This window comes from Musca autumnalis, unplaced genomic scaffold, assembly GCF_047663935.1.
Source record: "Musca autumnalis isolate F117 unplaced genomic scaffold, ASM4766393v1 scaffold_3, whole genome shotgun sequence".
Taxonomy (NCBI): domain Eukaryota; kingdom Metazoa; phylum Arthropoda; class Insecta; order Diptera; family Muscidae; genus Musca; species Musca autumnalis.
The window spans coordinates 187,015,379-187,032,982 of NW_027411866.1; positions in this window are offsets into that span (position 1 = coordinate 187,015,379).

Genomic DNA, 17,604 nt, shown 5'->3' on the forward strand with positions numbered 1-17,604 from the left:
CTGCCGTCAACATTAATCGGACCGCTACCGTGCCAAAGCCGCTGTCAACTATTCATCATCATAATAATGCTCAATACAGTGTTGTGTAAAGTGTATTATTTTAATAATAAATAAAGGATTGTATATAACGTTTTAAAGAAAAATAAACTGTGTGCCTTCCCTCTCTCTAATGCCCTATAATAAATTCTTGTGACGACCCTGGCCCCGCTGAACCTACCCCAGCTTCAAAGTAAATAATACGTCGTCACAAGATATAGAAGTTCAAATTGGGACAATGTCCTGACTGTATCCGCCTCCTTATAAAACAATGTCATGTACGGTGCGCCTTAACTAACATTTAATTATAACCGCCTACGCCTGCGAAGTTTTTTGCTGATTCTGAAACAGTAATATTAATAGATCAGAAAAATTCAAAAACAAGAAAAAATCGCTAGAGGGATTTTAAATAAATCGCGGTAAAAATTCTCATTTTTAGGTTCTATCAAAATGGGGCTGAAGGAATGCTGTAGCTGTGACAATTCTCTAGAGGTTAGTTAATTATCTATTCCTAGGTTTTACCATTTTTGCGATAGAGGGGTTCAGGTCAGATTTTTAGGTTTTTGCTAGGTTTTCACGATTTTTCCTAGGTTGTACCATTTTTGAAATTTATAATTTTAAGTTGGGAAATTGCAGTCATGACATTCTTTTATAAGGAGGGGATATAGTCAAAAATGGTATAACCTACGGAAATATCATAAATGTCAATCTTTTAGAGAATTTTCACAGCTACAACATTTTCTTTAGTCCTATTTGTTTAGCACTTGCGGATTCCAAGCAAAATCGTGAAATCAAAAAAAAAAAAAAAAACGAAAAATGTGAACTTTGTCCGCGATTTATTTGATTTGATTTATTCATCTATAAACATTGTAGTTTCAGAATCCGCAAAAATATCGCAGCTGATAGCTCCTTCCATTTAAAGTTGGTTCAAGAGCACCGAGCAATATTATTCTTCGCTTGATTTCATAACTGATGTTGTTAGTATTATTTATGGCGGTGCCGCGGTGAATAAAGTCATTTACTACCTCAAAATTGTAATTCTGAACATCCACAGTTTGTCCGAGTCTACTGGACATCTTGCCAGATCTTTGCAGACTCTTTTTCAATTTTCGCAAGGATGGCTATTACGGATCGAGTTGATCGACCTATTATTGTATATAGTGTTATTTTTATCTCTATCCGAATATACATTCGCTTCTCGTATGACCTTTTCCAGTAGCATGTTAAATAGGTCACACGATAGACGGTCACTTGTCACCTTGTCTGAAACCTCGTTTTGTTTCAAAAGCTTCGGAGAGGTTCTTTCCTATTTTAACAGCTGATCTTGTGTTAACCAGTGCCATCCTGCATAATCGTATAAGTTTTGCAGGGATACCAAATAGACATGGCTTAGAACACCTTTGCTCTAATATGCTGGAAGGCGGCCTTATAGTAGTGTTGGGCAATCTCGTTCATTGAGCGGATCGATCTTTTTCATTCCGTTCACTAAAAAGATCCGGGTCCTTCACTTCGTTCGTTGGCTCTTTTTCATTCAATAAAACATTTTAGCCCACCCTTTTCTTTTGAATATCGTTCATGGTTCCTCTTCTCTACATTAATTGTTTTGTGTGTGTCAGTTTGTGATGCTTGCGTTAACGCAGCTTGTGCGAGTTTGTTTGTTTGCAAAAAATGGGGGTGGTTTTCTGAACGTGGTGGTGGTTTTGAATATAAACGAAAGAAGCTAAAAGAACGAGATGAACGATATGATTTACTGAACGATATGAGCCAACTGAATCAATGATTGTTTTGTGTGTGCAAATTTGTGATGTTTGCGTCAACGCAGCTTGTGTGTAAAATTAATTATGGTGGTTCTGCTGCTAATTTTGTGAGCAGCAATGTCTTGGCCATCAGGGATCTAAATGAACGACATAAACGAATGTGCTGGATACGGATCCGTTCGTTCTTTTCACGGAATCATTCCTTGGAACCGGTTCGTTCATGAACGACACAACTCTACCTTATAGTCGACGAACAGGTGGCATGTGTCGATCTGTCTTTCGTGGGCCCTCTCCAGTACTTGGCACAGTGTGAAGATTTGGTCAAATGTCGATTTACCAGGTCTAAAACCGCATTGCTATTGACCATAGGTTTTAGACGTTCACATAGTACGCTCGACAGAACTTTATATGCGATTGGTAGCAGACTTATGCGTCTGTAGTTTGCACAAACCGTTGTGTCTCCTTTCTTGTGTACGAGGTATAGGAGGCTTACGTTCCAATCGTTGTATATGTTTTCTTCTTGCCAAATTTCGGTAATTAACTGATGCATACTCTTTATCAGCATTACGCCGCCGATCTGGAACAGTTCGGCAGCAGCCCATTAGCTCCTGTGCTTTATTGTTTTTCAGCCGATTAATTGCTTTGGCTAGGTGGTAGACATGCAACGTCTTCGTTTGCTATTGGTTCTGGTGTATCTTCATCGCCGCCCACATTCGATACTAAGAGCTTCATGAAATGTTCCATCCACATCTTCCGTACGCTATCTGTATCAGTTACCAGATTCCCTTTATGATCTTTGCAGGAGAATGTACCTGCACCATACCCTTCAGTCTGGTGTTTTGCACTCAGGTAACATTTTCGGACTTCACTCTGACTCCTGAACATCTGGAGTTTCTCACGTTTACGTTTTTCTTGCTCTTTATTTTTTTATACGCTTCTCCTCTCTCCTCTTCTCGCGAAATTTTTCTTTCGCGCTTCGTTTTGCTTCTGAATGCAGGGTTGCTCTGTATGCGGCATTCTTTTCTTTAGTAGCCTTACGACACTCCTGATCGTATCATAGATTTTTAGGTGGTGCTTTTTTGGTACCAAAGCACAGTTTGTGCGGTAGTTTGAAGTGAGTGGGCTATTCTTTGCCACTGCGCTTCCACATTATCGGGACAAGGAGTGCCGTCTTCAAGCATGTGGGTCAGTTGAGCGGAATAAGCTTGTGCTTCTCGATATGCAGCTTCCGTCCTGTGTTAGATCGCCCTTGTACCGCAACATTAAGACAAGTGCGTACATTTGCTGCTACAAGGAAATGGTCCGAATCGATGTTCGCCCCTCAAATCGATCGGACATCTAACACAATGGACGAGTGGTTTCCGTCTAACACAACATGATCAATCGGGTTTCTTGTTTTCCCATCTGGGGATATCCCCGTGGCCTTGTGTATGTCGAGGTGTTGGAACCTAGTGCTGCTCACTACCATGTTTTTTGCCCCTGCAAATTTGATCAGCCTCATTCCGTTGTTGGATGTTACCTCATGAAGACTGAACTTACCCACCGTGGGTCCAAAGATATTTTCCCTCCTAATTTTAGCATTAAAATCTCCTAGAACAATCTTAATGTCATGGCCAAGGCAGCGGTCATATGCTCTCTCTAGGCGCTCGCAGAATATATCCTTGGATTGTGGCAATTCTCTCATCAACCGGAGTGTAGCTGCAGACGAGATTTTTAAGCCTACGATATACCATAAATCCAACACCTAGCTCATGTTTCGTGTCATGGCAGCTATAATGCAGTGCGTAATCGTTTATGATTTTTATGTACGTCTGCCCAGTTCCATCGCACTTCCTGTAAGGCGATAATATCAGCTTTGTACTTACCAAGTGCATCCGCCAGTGCGCAAACTGCACCTGCTCTGTAGATAGTCCTGACATTCCAGATGCAGATTCGCAGATCATGGTCCTCAAAAAGTTTACGGTGGTCGCAAGCTTTAGAGAGGTTTGTTTTTCTTCTTTTTCTTTGACTTACTAGCCCAACGCCTAAGCCAAGTTTTTAACGTTCTTATGGGTGAACGCGGCACATGTTAGCACACTACCTTTAACGGGTGTTAAAGACAGCGCTCCAGGTGACACCACGGGTAGGTCAGTGTCCACTTGAGATGAAAGAGGAACCAAGATAAATCCTGGGCTATGCCATGTTAAAGCCGGCCAGGACCGTTGCTTGCTATCATTCATCCCCTACGTAACGCCATTCTCCTAAAGAACTCACTATTCTACATTGAACGAATTTAATTTTACTTCGCTTTCCTATTTCAAAATAACACTGTGCAACAAAATTCAGGTAGAAAAATCCTACACAAAATTTCACTATGAAATTTTGTGTAGAATTTTTCTCCTTGATATTGAATTTTTCTCTTTTTGACACTTATCACCTAGAGCCAATTTTTATATAACTTTCATGTATCAACACGGAAAAAGAAGGAAACAAAATTTCATCAAAAAATTTGATAAATATTTTCATGTTTTTTTCAGCAAAATTGATAATGATATTTTCATGATATGTAATGTAAATAGACATTTCATTACTTTGGTGACCCATAGTGAAATTTGACGAAGAATATTTTTGCCTTATGTTTTGAGGAACAATTTTGAATAAACTCAGATGAAGTCCGACTATAACCCTAAAACATGTTTTTCATCTTTAGAGATTCCTGGCGATTAGATAAGATTTACGGAATGGGTGTATTCTGAGACCTATAGTAAAATTATATGGCGAATTTTATTTTAGAATATTTGTATTTGATAGATCACATTTTAAAGAAGTTTTTGAAAGATTTTTGAAAAAAGGACCAAAAAGGGCCAAAAAGGACCACTTTAGTGAACCGCCTGAGGGTTAACGTTTTAACAAGAATATTCCCCACATCCTCTTCTTTAAAGTTGCCAAAGACACTATATACCTAAATCGCAAGGATTCCAAGATATCTTAACTCGAATATTTCGAAAAAAAAACTAGAATTAGGCGGAACTTGCCCCGCCTACTTTGGTTATTTTCCGATGTAAATATTAAAAACGCCGATACACGTGTCTCATATTTTTAGCTCTACTTTCATAATCTACTCAGTTTTCCTTGTCTTTTTTGTTGTTGCACAGTGTAATGATCCCGCAAATCAATCATTCAAAATGCATACATTTGCACGTTTAAACATAATTTCTACGTGATAAAACAATTTAATTGTCCAAATACACACATATCTGATTAAATTCAATAAACAAACTTCACAAAACCTTCACAGCAATAAAAACTGATAATTAGAAACTATAATTTTTCATTGCTTCATTAGCTAACAAACGAGCTTCCATGCATCTTTACGGCAGCTTACATTTTGACTGCTTTGTAAACGTCAAAATAAGCATAATTTTCTACAAAAGTGCAACAAAAAGTGTGGCAAAACAAATTATATTCAATGTTGGCAGGTAAGGAGGTAGATGATGTCGGATTTGTGTGTTGCTGTTGTTATAATTACTGTTTGCTCAATTTTGTTGAATATTTCAAATGAGGTTTGTTGCTGTTGTTGCTTATTTTTTGTTGTTCATAATGAATAAAACCAAAATGCATTTTCGGCGTTTGTGGCTATCAAAAAGAATGAATGACTGACTGACTGAATGAAAGAATGCCTGGTCAAACATTAAAATATACCGCAAACAAACGTGGGAAATGTTAAATTAAATATGTAAAAAGTGGTAGAGAACGAAATCTAAATTAGAGAAATGAATAAATAAAATGTATATTTTAGAGAAAATTTTTTATTACAACAGAGATGGGTAGGATATAGCAGATTTGTACAAATTCAGAATATTTTGTTTACGTATTTGAGTTTTTTTATCAACATGCCTACGGTGTTATAGTGTGTGGCACGTCGCACAATGGTTCAGGAATCGATTTTCCTGGCCAAAAATCAAAATTTTGTTTTGTCAAAGATATTTAATTTCTATATGGGATTCGATAGTAAACCATTGAAACTAAGGAAACCAAAAAATTAGGCCCAAATATTGGAAGATGTGGGCGTGGCGTGCCACTAAAGACGAGCATTTTCCCCATTTTTGGGAAATACGTACTTTTTGCAAATTTCTGGAGAAAGACGAAGCTATTTCTCTGAAACTATAACAATTATTGTGTTCGTTGTTTTTTTGTAAGGTAGGTAGGATTGTGGCCTTTAAAAATCGTTTTAGTAAATTGCCGTAGCGTTTACACAACATGATCTATTTTATTTTTCCTCGGGTACTAAATTTTATGAAATTCCAAATTTATTGGACTAGAACTTTTGTGGAACAACATGGAACAAAGTTCTGTTTCCACAGAAAGATGCCCGAAAGTCTCCTCTTCTAGCCCATATGTACTTTTGTACCCGTCCCGTTCCGTCCGTTTAACACTTTTTTCAATTTATTGAAATTACATGGGTAAAAATGTGTATTCTATACTGTTTCCATATGAATTACAGTTTTTTGACACAAATTAGAACTTTTTTGAGTATATGAGTTTTTATACGAGTTATATAAGTTTTATTAAAACCCAAGGAGAATTTTTTTAATTTTTGAAAAAATTTAAATTTTTTTTGTAAAATTGTTTTTTACAAGTTTTTGAAAAAAATGTTTTTTCGACATTTTTTTCGAATTTTTTTTTTAGTTTTTTTGGTAATTATTTTGTTTATTTGTTGGTGTTTGACCATCTTTAATACATAGGAAGATATAAAAACCACAAAAACACTCATATTTTGATGAAAAATAGTTAAAAAACTCAAAAGTTTAACTTTGACCTTGAATTTCTCTGCAACTACCGGACCGAACTTTACCGCTTATAATTCGTCTGAAAGCTGATTGTGTTATCTGTCTAAAATAAAAATTATTAATATATCTCTATCCGTTCAAAAGTTACAGAATTTTGACCAGGAAAAAACGATTCTTGGAGGAGGTTATTTATCATTGATATGAAGAAGTCTTTATGGGAAATAGTTTTTTTCTGAATTATATATTTTTCTCTCTGTTTAGTGCTTCGCTTTCTGGAATACCGCGCCTTGTCATCTCTTCATCCACTTGTTTGAGCCATCTATTCTTTGACCTGCCAACTCTTAACTATATTGATGTCGTTGTATAGCAGATACACCTCGTGGTTCATACGATTTCGATATTCACCGTCAACGCAGATGGGTCCGTAAATCTTTCGAAGAAAGCACTGCCTTATCTGCTTGCGCAAGTACCCAGGCTTCGGAGCCATACATCAGCACGGGTAGTATCAGTGTTTTGTAAAGCGTTACATATTTTTGTTTGACGAGTTGTGGCTTTGTTTTTGAAGTGCTTACTTAAGCCAAAGTAGCATCTGTTGGCCAATACAATTCTTCTTTTTATTTCACAACTGATGACGTTTGTTGTGTTTACGGCGCACAGAGGACGAAATCATTGATCTAGCGGCGCGAAAGTCAAAAAATCAAAGTATAAAATTGCGAAATGTTTTCCATTATATCGATTACAGACACTCTGCTGACTAAGATTTTGTTTTTACTTTTTTGTTGTTGTAAATATTCACTCAGTTATTCAGTGTCAAGTGCAAGTAATTTTGACGGATCAGATTTTAATAAAATTGTTGCTAAAAACCTGATCTCATATTTGTTTAATTGTTAAATAAATTCGTAATAAAACTAAACAAAGTTTATTTTTTATTGATAGGGGAGGGTTTAAGTTAAATTAAAATAAAATGTTTGGGGCCTGAAGTTACATAGTTATAAAGCAATACATTTTCAAAAATTATTATTTTTTGTATGTTTTTAGTGCAATATACTTTTGTTGGATGGAGCGTAACTACAAAGGTCCACCCAGGTTCGGTCCAGTTATTTTTTTAATAATTAAATTGGACTCCCTAGATTCCGAATAACCAAAATTTAGCTGCAAATCTTGCTGATAAATGGTCTTGAAAAATAGCTTAAATCCTCAAAATACCCAAAATCTGTCGGTACGGTTATAGGGAGGCTATATCAAAATGTAGACCTATGTTCGCAATTTTTGGTGGAGAATTTTTGTGGTCACTGGGAACCCCAAATACCAAATTACACCTAATTTGGTCGGAAAATTAAGCTTTAAATCCCCAAACTACTGAAAGTCGGGAGGTACCTTAAAAGGGGCCTATACCCAAACATGTACCTATGTCCACAATGGTGGAAGGGTTTAGTGATCACTAGAAACCCTAAGTACCAAATTACAACTAATTTGGAAGGAAAAGGTGGCTTAAATCCTCAAAATATCGAGTATCAGGAGGTACCGTTATATGGGGGCTATACCAAAATATTTGCCTATGTTGTTCATATTTAGTCCATAATTACCCACAGACACATATTGAGTTTGTGCAAAATTTCAGAAAGATATCTTCATTCGTTTCCAAGTTATTAATTTCGCGCCGCTAGATCAGTGGTTTCGACCACTGTGCGGCGGTGCTGAGATATACGAAGTTTTAACTACCTCAAAATTATAGGAACCAACTTCCACAGTCGGTCCGAGCTCAATGGACGCATTGCGCGTCGAAACCATCAACTTGGTCTTCTCGCCGTTTACCGCCTGACCCACTTTAGCAGATTCTCCTTCGACCTTCATAAAGGTATCGGTTACTTCTTTTATTGATCGTCCCATGATGTCTATATCATCAGCATAAGCAAGTAACATGTGGGTATTGATGTAGATTGTGCCACTTCTTTTGACGTTTGCCTCTCGTATAATCTTTTCTAGCAGGATGTTGAAAAGATCACACGAAAGGCTGTTTCCTTGGCGGAAACCTCTTTTGGTACAAAACTCTTCGGAGAGGTTCTTTCCTATTTTAACTGAAGATCTTGTGTCAGTTAGAGTCATTTTGCAAAGCCGAATGAGCTTTGCGGGGATACCAAATTTAGACATTGCTTGGAATACCTTTGAACGTAGCGGGCTGTCCAAGGCTGCTTTATAATCGAAAAAAGGTTGTAGGTGTCGATCTGCATTTCTTGGGTGTTCTCCAGGATTTGCCGCAGGGTAAATATCTGGTCAATGGTGGACTTGCCAGGTCTAAAGCCGCATTGTTATGGTCCAATTATTTCGTTGATCATGGGCTTTAGTAGTTCGCACAATACCTCTGACACTATCTTGTAAGCGATAGGGCGTTGACTTATGCCCCTATAGTTGGATCATAAAGTCTTATCTCCTTTCTTATGGACGGGACACAGGATGCTCAGGTTCCAATCGTCGGGTATGCGTTCTTCCTGCCGGATGGAGCTAACTAGCTGATGCATACACCTTATCAGCGTGTCGCCTCCGGTTTTAAATAGCTCGGCTGGTAGGGCATCAGCTCCTGCTGCCTTATTATTCTTCAGCCGGTTTATTGCTGTCTTTACCTCATCTTGGCCGGGTGGTATACATTCAATACCATCTTCTGGGATTGGATCTGTGGTATCTTCGTCGACTTTGCTACTATTGGATACCAGCAGATTGGAGAAATGTTCCTTCCATATCCTGAGCACGCTATCTGTATCTGTTGCCAGATTACCTTGCTGGTCTCTACAGGAGGATGTGCCAGTTCCAAAGCCATCAGTTTGATGTTTCACTCTTTGACAGAATTTTCGGACTTCATTCTGTCTTCTGTACATCTCTATTTGTTCACACTCCCGCTTTTCAATATCTCTCTCTTTTTCCTGCGGAAAAGACGTTTCTCATCTCTCCTTTTCTCCCTATACCTCTCTCGTGAGCTACTCGTTGCTACTGATTGTAAAGTAGTCCTATATGTCGCATTTTTCTCTTCGGTAGCAGCACGACACTCCTGGTCATACCATGTATTCCTTGGTGGAGGTCTCTGGTATCCAAGTACTGATTTTGAGGCTGTTTGCATGGAGTGGGCAATGTTTTGCCATTGTCCTGATATGTTATCGGGACGAGGAGTGCTTTGATTAAGCAGTTGGGCCAGTTGAGTGGAATATGCTGTGGCTATCTGTTGTGATTGCAGCTTACCGATGTCCAACGTCCGTGTTGTGTCTGTTCGCACTTTGTTTGCTACGTTTAATCTGGTACGTACCTTTGCTGCAACAAGGTAGTGGTCCGAGTCTATGTTGCACCTCGGAACGATCGTACATGCAACACGCTTGATGCATGTCATCTATCACAACGTGATCAATTTGATTTCTTGTTCTTTGATCTGGCGACAGCACGGTGCCCTTATGAATATCGAGATGCTTAAATCTGGTACTGCTAACTACCATGTTTCTTGCAGCTGCAAAGTCTACCAGCCTCATACCATTGTCTGATGCTTCACTATGTAGACTGAATTTCCCGACTGTTTGTCCAAAGATATTCTCCTTTCCAATTTTGGCATTAAAATCGCCTGGTATAATTTTAATGTCATGGGCAGGGCAATGGTCATAAGTTTCTTCTAAGCACTCGTAAAATATATCTTTGGTCTGTTCGTCCTTGTCTTCAGTGGGAGCATGAACGCAAATAAAGCTGATGTTGAAGAATTTTGCTTTTAATCGAATTGGAGCGAGTCTTTCATTCACTGGGGGTGAAGCTGGAGACCAGATGTTTTAATCTCCGACCAACTACAAATCCGCAACCAAACTCATGCTTTGTGTCATGTCAGCTATAATACAGTGCGTCACCTTTAGGTGTTGTTGTGACGCCTTTCCCATTCCATCGTATTTCCTGTATGGCAGTAATGTCGGCATTGTACTTTTCAAGTACATCTGCCAATGCGTAAACTGCACCTTCTATATAAAGAGTGCGAACATTCCAGGTGCAGACTCGCAGATCATGGTCGTTAAAACGTTTGCGGGTTCGTCAATTTTAGAGGGGTTGGTTTTTCTTTTCTTTTGTTTTTTTCTTAGTATGCTGTTTTTTCTAGGGGAGGGTTACTAACCCAAGTTTTTAACGTTCTTATGGGCGAACGCGCGGCGCATGTTAGCTCACTAGATGGTCCCTCCTTCATCTATATATATAAAAGAGTAGTGAGGTGAGTGACTGACTGACTGACTGACTGACTGACTGATTCATCAACGCCCAGACGAAACGGCTGAAGCTAGAAACTTGAAATTTTGGGTGTAGGTTGCTGTTGGTGTGTAGGGGTGAGATAAGGCTGGGTTTTTGAAAATTCGACCTAGAAGTGTACGAAAAGTACAAAAAGGTACTAAATACGGTACCCTTGGTATTAGGCAAACTCGAAGAGCTAGAATTCTGAAATTTGGAATAAGGGTAACTGATGGAAAGTTAGAAAGATGTACCAAAGGGTTTTTGGAAATTCGAACTACAAGGGTACGAAAAGAACTAAATGGTACTAAATTTAGTACAATTTGGATTTGTGTGAACGGATAGAGCTGGATTCCTGAAATTTGAAATTAGGGGCAATTGTGGAGAGTAACAAAGAAAGGTTTTTTGAAATTCGAACTATAAGTGCACGAATAGTACTAAATGGTACTAAATTTAGTACAATTTGGATTTGGGTGAAAGGATAGAGCTGGAATACAAACATTTGGAATGAGGGTCACTGATGAAGAGTAACAATGAAAGGTTTTTGGAAATTCGAACTATAAGGGTACGAAAAGTACTAAGTGGTACTAAATTTAGTACAATTTTCATTTGGGTGAACGGATAGAGCTGGAATCCTAAAATTTGGAATGAATGATGGAGAGTAAAAAAAAAGGTTTTTGGAAATTCGAATAAAAAGTATACGAAAAGTACTAAATATAGTACAATTTGGATATGGGTTAACGAATAGGGCCGGAATCCTGAAATTTGGATTGGTGGTCACTGATGAAGAGTAAGAAAGATGTACCAAAGGTCGAAAAGTCCTAAATGGTAGTGAGTTTAGTATGAAATTTGGAATTAAGATTACTGTTGCAATATAGAATTGAGTGAGTGTAGGATTGAGGTAGTTTTGGAAATTCGTACTTATGGAAAAGTGCTAAATGGAACTACATTGATTATAAATTGGGTTTAGGTGAACGCATAGAGCTGAGATATGAAAGTATTTGCTATATGGTATAGAATTTTGTACAATTTGTGATTTTGTAAGGGGTAGAACTGGAATTGTGAAATTCGGTATTTGATTAGCAATTGGTGTTTAGAGTGGAGGTAGGGAGGAGGTTTTGAAATTTTGTACTTGTTTATACAAAAAGTACTAAATAGTACTCTAATGGGTTTCAGGGGAACATATAAAGCTGGAAAAGTTAATTGGGGTTAGGATATACATATGTTGAATATAAGGAAGTAATTTTTGAAACGTTTACCTATGTATACGAAGAGATGGGTAACATGTTGGTACCAAAACCATTTTGGTATTGTGTAAGCGGTTAAGGTACTAAAGCTGGGATTATATAATTTGGAAATACGCTATTTGTACAAAAATACGAAATGGAAAAATATTTGTTATGAAGATTACTTTAAAATTTGAGACAAAGTTCTGAGTTTGAAAAATTGTACTGAATATTGTTCCATTGATTTGATGTTAACGCCAAGGCGTTTCTAAATAATGTACTGAAATTAAGTAGTCAAACGTGAAGTATGTTTTCAAAAATGTTTTTTGTTCTGACCGCTTTGGTATGTTAATTTGAAAACGTGGTCCAATGCGACAATTTTGTTAACTAGATGTTATTTACCCCCTGATAATAAAAAAGCATAAATTGAAATGCCTCCAAACTAATTTTCTGTTATATACGGTTGGCATACCCGTGCACATTAAGTAAAATTTTTTGTAAAAAAGTTTTTCTAACCTTTCATGCCACAAATTCCGAATTTCGTTTGGAAAATGTGCAGAAAATCTTCAAAATACTCTAAATCTTCAAAATATCTCTTCTAATAAACGTGGATTGAAGTGGACATTTTTTAAATTAAACTTTTATATCCTCTGAGTATTCAAGGTCCAAATTTAAAGAGAATTGGACAACAAAGATTTGTTCTTCTTTTAAAATACACTTAGCCGAGTGGTACCGTTATATGGGGATATACGAAAACGTGGCCGAAAATTTAACGGACCTATTCGGGTTCTGGGCGAAACCGCTAAAGCTAGAACCTTGAATTGTGAATGTGCGTAATTTTTGTTGTGAAGGGGTGAGATAAAGTTTAGTGTTTTGAAATTCGTACTGGAAGAGAATGCTGTGTTAGTGAAGGGGTAAAACCAGGAGTCAAATCTGAAATTTGCAATATGATACGTAGTTTTTGAAATTCGAAATAAAAAATATGGTAGCTGTGTAGGGATGCGATACGGCATTTTTTTTTTTTAAATTCTGACTACAATCGAAAAAATATTGGTAATAAAAATAGGTCTTAGTACAACAGAATCTCCAGTATTCACCATTCCCGTATTAAATATTGTTTATATATATATTTCGTTTCCTTTCCGCATACGAAGTAGCGGGCATTTGCTAGTATCAATATAATTTGGCACATTTATTTTTAGAACCAATTCAGTCGCACGTTTATATGGCGTGTTTGGTGCAGCAAATACGTGAAATGGGCCGAATATATACATGTATAGGAGCTATATCCAAATCTGAACTGATTTCAATCAAATTTGGCACATTTATTTCTAGACCGAATTCAGTCACACATTCCAAATTTCGGAAGTATATAGCGTGTTTGGTGCAGCAAATTCGTGAAATCGGCCGAAAATATATATGGGATCCGATTATCACTAAAAGCAACAGCGTTCTTCATATGGCTATAAAAGTTATATTCCCCAATTTTAAGCTGAATCGGACAATAAATGCGACCCGTACGTTGCGAACAAAAATACATGGGCAGACGGACGGACATGCATAAATCGACTCAGAAACTGATTCTATGTATATGCCTAGAAGGAACTATAGACCCAATCCCGCGACGGCCGGTTCTATGCACCGGATTGACTCGGAGGAATCTTCGACCAGGGGCCGTCAACTCAACAATTAGGTGTTTGTGTTCGTGTATTTTTTTCACCATGGGAGCGGCAATTTATCCCGGAATGCCTGCTCCGATCTCTTCTGGTCCGTGCCGGGATAGAAATGAACCCCGGGATCTGTTCCGTTTGCCAGATCCGCATCCACCACATGTAAACAATGGTGAGATGTAATGGATGTATGGAATGTGTGCATTTTCGTGGGTGCTCTGACCTTAGTAGCACCCGGGATTACAGCGACAGGTATGTTGCTGCGTCAGCGCATCACCCAGTGCGTCTTCTACGTCGTCGTCTGACTCTTCGTCGTCGTCGGAATACGAGACGCCCCCGCAGTCTCCCCAACAACAACAACAACAGATGCAGCATCTAACACCACATGTTGTTGTTCAACGGCCCGGAAATGCATCATTCCTGCAATTCAATTGCAACGGTCTCCGCAATAAGGCCAGTGAAATTGTGGACTTTATGAGTCGGAAAAACATCATGGTCGCCGCGATCCAGGAAACAAAGCTCACCGCCACCTGTAGCTTACGTTGTGATGGTTACAACGTTTTGCGGAAGGATCGCACAAGAAGCGGAGGAGGAGGACTTGCCTTCCAAATACACCAGTCTGTCCACTACAGACCTATCTCGCTTGAGCTTGGCTCTAGTGACCCATACATGGAGTGTATAGGGGTAGCAGTAAAGTGTAGTACTGCCGAGGTAGAGCTGCTTAATGTGTACATACCGCCGATGAATAGCTGTGCCCGGCGTTATATGCCCACTATTAGTTTGCTTTTAGAGGGCGATAACCGTCTGGTGCTAGGGGACTTCAATGCTCATCATGAGCTGTGGCACTCCGTCCTATGTAAATCAATAGCAAATCGATAGCTCCACGTTTTGCGCGGTGAATGAAGACGTTCCTACGAGGATTAGAGGAAACTGCCACAGCTCGCCAGATATCACCATTGTGGCACTAAGTCTGATAAATGACGTATCCTGGCAATCCGTCATTTCCCTTAGTTCGGACCACCTCCCTATCATCGTCTCCATAAACAGACCACCCGACTTCATAACCTCTGAACGCCGTACTTTTCTGAACCATGGGAAAGCTGATTGGCAAGGTTTCAGAGAATTTACCAATCACCGCTTCAGACAATTGCCCACCCCCTCAGATCCTCGGGTAGCTGAGAGAACTTTCCGAGACATCATCACTAAAGCTGCCGCTCGCTACATACCTGCTGGTCAATACCCGAAATAAGACCAAATTTCCCAGCAGAGACGACGGGACTGGCAAATGAACGTGATGAGCTTCGTCGTACGAACCCCGAAGACCCAAGAGTTAGAGAGCTTACTGTTGAAGTCAACAGGCTAGTAGGCGAACATAAGCGGAAAAAGTGGCTAGACCATCTAAAGCAATGCAACATTGGTGCAGGAATAAGTAAATTGTGGGTAACGGTTAAATCACTCTCGAGTCCGGAAAAGAAGGATGACGGAACGGCTGTTACTTTCAACGGCGTGACAGTAACTTACCCAAAGAGGTGCGCGTGTTATTTTAACCGGCTACGCCGTATAAGAAGAGCTCTTCCAGCCGAGGAGGTACCACCACAATTTACGATGAGCGATGTTGCAGATGCCATCCGAAACGCTAAATCATCCAAAGCGTTGGGCCCGCACCGAATATCGATGGTAATGCTTAAGCAGCTGGATGAACCTGGAGTTGAGTATTTAACAAGTGTTCTCAACCTATCGTTAGCCACCCATGATGTACCGGATGCCTGGAAAGTTGGCATGGTGGTCCCGCTACTGAAGCCTGGCAAGGATGCCAGCAGAGGTGAATCGTACAGGCCGATTTCACTCCTGTCGCCAGTAGCAAAGATCCTAGAGGCGATACTCCTCCCCACGATAAGAAGGTGTTTTCCAGTTGCCCAACATCAACATGGATTTTGGAAAATGCATAGTACTACAACAGCATTAGACGCCATATCCACACATATCAGTAGAGGACTGAACCAGAAAAGGCCGTGCGACCGAACAGTCATGGTGGCTCTTGACCTATCGATGGCATTCGATACCGTCAACCATGCCAAGCTGTTCGAGGATATAGAGAAAACTAATCTCCCGCCATGTTTGAAACGTTGGGTAATCGACTATATGTGTGGACGCCAGTCGTTTGTAGAATTCAGGAACAAGAAGTCCAAAACCCGTAGAGTGAAACAGGGAGTTCCCCAAGGAGGGGTGATATCTCCGGAACTGTTTAACCTCTACCTTTCTGAAATTCCACACCCTCCAGACGGCATAGATATCGTGATGTATGCGGATGATTGTACGATCTTGGCGTCGGGTCCTATCGTCGATGACATATGTGATAGGTTAAATGTCTACATAGCTGACCTAGTGCAGTTCTTCCATCTGAGGAATATGAAAATATCCGCCGCTAAATCCACAGCCATGCTGTTCACCACATGGACGGCTGAGATGAGGTTCTCACTGAACATATTTGTCGATGGTGCACTGATTCCGACCACTAACTACCCTAAAATACTGGGTGTAACGTTCGATAGCATGTTCAAGTCGTCCGCGCATGCCACAGCTATTTGCAATAATATCAGAAGTAGGAACAAGGTTCTCAAGTCGCTGGCCGGCAGCACTTGGGGTGCTGATAGAGAAACCTTGTTGACCACCTACAATGCAATAGGCCGGTCTGTGGTAAGCTATGCGGCGCCAGCGTGGTCCGCAAAGGTTAGTGCATCGCAGTGGAAGAAGATTCAAACCTGCCAGAATGCCGCCCTGAGGACTACAACAGGGTGCCTCCTCATGACACCAGCGGACCATCTTCATGAGGAGGCGAAGGTTTTACCGGTGCGTCAGCACAATAAGATGTTGTCGATGCAGTACCTGCTTGGGTGTTACCGCAGTGAGCATCCCTGTCACGATTAAATGGACAGGCTCCCCCCACCCAGGCACGTCAGGAGAGACCTTTGTGATCTAGAGAGAGAGGTCCAAAGGTATAAAAGAGAACCGCTAGATCAACGAGCTTATCAGACAGGCATGAATCGCATTTACACAAACATGGTACGAAGATACAGTGTGAATGCCGTACTTGGAAACCATCCCCCATCCATCGCAGCAGAAGAACGCCAGCTGCCAAGGCAAACACGAGTGGTTTTAGCTCAGTTAAAATCCGGACGATGCAGCCGCCTCAATTCGTATTGGGCCAGAATTGACGCCACGATACCCAACATATGCGCAGCATGTGGATTGGGACCACACGATACTCTGCATTTATTCAACTGCCCAGCTAACCCCACTCACCTGTCTCCTCATTCTTTATGGACGCAACCAGTCCAGGTTGCAGAATTCTTGAGTCTGGACACAGAGGAACTTGATAACTGAAATAATACACGAACGAACATATATGCGTTGCTACAACAACAACAACAACAACATAGACCCATAGTCATAGTCGTTTCCTTTTGTATGTTACATACAAATGTACAAAGACATAATACCCCTTACCACAGTGTGGTGTAGGGTATAACATGTGGTTTAGGCCGCGTTTGCCCTGAGCGCCTCAACGAAATCAGTTTCAAACCAAAATTTTTCCCTGAAAACTTTCAAAATTTATTGAAAATTCTATTTATTTTTAAAATAAGGGACACATTCTAACCACATTTAGGTTTGCCACTATTTTTGTCCAGTCACAAGCTGAGGTTCCAGTTTTCCAAAAAAAGTATTGCCCAGCTCTGTATCAAACATTTCCCTTCTTTTCTATGCCAAACAATTAAGATGATGTTCGAATTAAAAAAAATACAAAAGTATTTCTTTGCCTCCATAACCCTTTCGGGGCTGCTTACTGTGTAAACTTTGTTGCATACAAAATTTGTATAAAACGTGTTGCTGGTTAACATTTGCTTTT